Source organism: Rhinopithecus bieti, unplaced genomic scaffold, assembly GCF_001698545.2.
Source record: "Rhinopithecus bieti isolate Rb0 unplaced genomic scaffold, ASM169854v2 scaffold_76026, whole genome shotgun sequence".
NCBI classification, from domain to species: Eukaryota; Metazoa; Chordata; class Mammalia; order Primates; family Cercopithecidae; genus Rhinopithecus; species Rhinopithecus bieti.
This window is the reverse complement of record NW_016827879.1, coordinates 1-2,583: the sequence shown is the minus strand read 5'-3', so window position 1 is coordinate 2,583 and position 2,583 is coordinate 1. Positions and strand designations below refer to the sequence as shown.

At 52.1% G+C, this 2,583-nt stretch overlaps 1 long non-coding RNA gene across 1 annotated transcript; it reads left to right on the top strand.

Moving 5' to 3' along the window:
• Window positions 1–938: 938 nt before the first annotated feature.
• LOC108523517 (uncharacterized) lies at window positions 939–2,163 on the top strand. The gene is made up of 3 exons (XR_001883832.1): window positions 939–1,170; window positions 1,768–1,869; window positions 2,075–2,163. It is a non-coding gene; the product is annotated as an uncharacterized LOC108523517 (long non-coding RNA).
• Window positions 2,164–2,583: the final 420 nt, after the last annotated feature.

Here is a 2,583-nt window from a genome sequence, read left to right as displayed (position 1 = left end):
CTGATTTCTCTACTTTCTTGTCACTACTTGTTTTTTTGTGTTTTTTTTTTTTTTTGAGATGGAGTCTTGCTCTTGTCCCCCAGGCTGGAGTGCAATGGCGTGATCTTGGTTTACTGCAACCTACCTCTGCCTCCAAGGTTCAAGCGATTCTCTTGCCTTGGCCTCCCAAGTAGCTGGGATTACAGGCACCTGCCACCATGGCTGGCTAATTTTTTTGTATTTTTAGTAGAGACAGGGAGGGTTTCACCATGTTGGCCAGGCTGGTCTTGAACTCCTGATCTCAGGTGATCCGTCTGCCTACGCCTCCCAAAGGGCTGGGATTACAGGGGTGAGCCACTACGCCTGGCCTACTACTTGTTATAGTCTGTCCTTTCCATGTCAGCCAGCCTAGTGTGGGTGAAGTGGTATCTTGTGGTTCTGATTGGCATTTCCCTGATGGCTAATGATGTTGGTCATCTTTCCACGTGCGGATGCAGTGTGGTCCAAGCTGGAGTGCCCACACCTGTCTCTAAATGAATGGCCCTGAGGATGGGAGGTGAAGAGTTGTGGGCACTGATATTTTAGAGAGCGAGGTCTTCGTACTGGCCACCACCTCGAGAGGAACAAATTCCTTATTTAATTTCTTTTTTTTTTTTCCTTTCTGAGATGGAGTCTTGCTCTGTCACCCAGGCTAGAGTGCGGTGACACAATTTCAGCTCACTGTAACTTCCGCCTCCCAGGTTCAAGCGATTCTTCTGCCTCAGGCTCCCAAGTAGCTAGGATTACAGGCATATGTCACCACGCCCAGCTAATTTTTTGTATTTTTAGTAGCGCCTGGGTTTCGTCATGTTGGTCTGGAACTCCTGACTTTAGGTGACCCACCTGCCTTGGCCTCCCAAAGTGTTGAGATTATAGGCGTGAGCCTCTGTGCCCAGCCAATTCCCTTATTTCTAAAGGTTAGCAGGTTGGTTCACCTCTGAGGTATGGCCCACTTGACCTTAGAAGTGAGCTTGCTGCTAAGCTGGGTTGTGTTTGAGGGGGTGGGGTTTGGAGCTCTGTTGGGTGGTGACCTCAGTCCTGTTTACCCCTGCAGAAGAAAGACCCAGCCCAGTTCCTGCAGGTACATGGCCGAGCTTGCAAGGTGCACCTGGATTCTGCAGTCGCCCTGGCCGCTGAGAGCCCTGTTAATATGTAAGACTCATACAGGAGGCAGGGGAGTGTCTGTGACTGAAGACTAGGAGTCAGAACCGACCTGGGGTGGTGTAGAGTCTGGAGCAGAGACTGAAGTATGGACAGATGTTTGGGGACTTAGAGGCAGGGAAGGCATGACCCACATGTGAAGGTGATAGTCACAGGGTGTAAGAACAATGAGCAAGGGTTGGGGTGGAGGCCCTAGGGTAGCAGTCCTGGTTGGAGGACTTAGAAATGGGTGGAGCCAGGGCCAGAGGCACAGAGGAAGCAGAGAGTAGGTTGCCAGACCAGGGCTCTCTCAGGGTGCCTGAGGCCCGCTCCTCAAATACCCACTAGGACCTGGTTCAAGTTCCCCACTATTGCTTGGTTCTGAGAAATGGGGTCCTGGTGTCCCCAGGGGCAGTCAGATGACTGGCCTGTTTCAGGTCCCAGGAGCCTGAATGTGGATTCAGGGAGGCTTGCAGCAGGAGGGACTGAGAGCTGGGGGCTGAGGTGAGGGCCAGGCTTCCAAGCCTCAGCTGGGAGGGAGCAGGCGCTTTGTGTCCTGGGCACTGTGGACCCTGAAGTTCTTGCTTTCCTGCTCCCCTCCCACTTCAGGATGCCCTGGCAGGGGGACACCAACAACATGATCGACCGATTCGATGTCCGCGCCCACCTGGACCACATCCCCGACTACACCCCCCCACTGCTCACCACCATGTAAGCCGCCTCTCAGAGGGCTGCCAGGCACGGTGTCATACCCAGGAGCCCCTGTTCTTTTCCCAGCTTGCCTGTCACCTTCCTAGGAGCCCCTCCTATTTGGTACCGCCCTGAGCCTGAGGGGGATGCCTCATTTCCCTTCCTGCTGGCTTGGGGTGGGATCCACCCCTTCCCTCTGATTTCAAGGTCTCACCCTCCCCTAAAGCTCCCCAGAACAGGAGTCGGACGAACGAAAGTGTAACTACGAGCGCTACCGAGGCCTGGTGCAGAACGACTTTGCCGGCAGTGAGTGATCTGCAGGGGACGAGGGGTGTGGGGTTTGGGGCCCTGGAGCCTGGAAGACATAAATAAGTTTGGGAAGAAAAGTTTTATCCACATACTTTCTACTAAAGGATCTTGGGTTCCGGCTCCAGCTCTACGATAGACTCACTTTGCCTGCATCTCTTTCCCCTTTGGGGCCTCTGTCTCTGGATTTGGTATAGGGGATGTCTGCCAAATTGGTTGTTCCCAGCAGGGTCACGTCCATATACCATGCCTTCTGACTCCATGGTCCTTTTTTCTTTAAAGAATAGAGAAAATAGCAAGAATATGTTTTTATTTTTATTTTTAAATTTTTAAAATTATTTATTTATTTATTTATTAGAGGCGGAGTTTCATTCTTGTTGCCCAGGCTAGAGTGCAGTGGTATGATCTCGGCTCACTGCAACCTCTGCC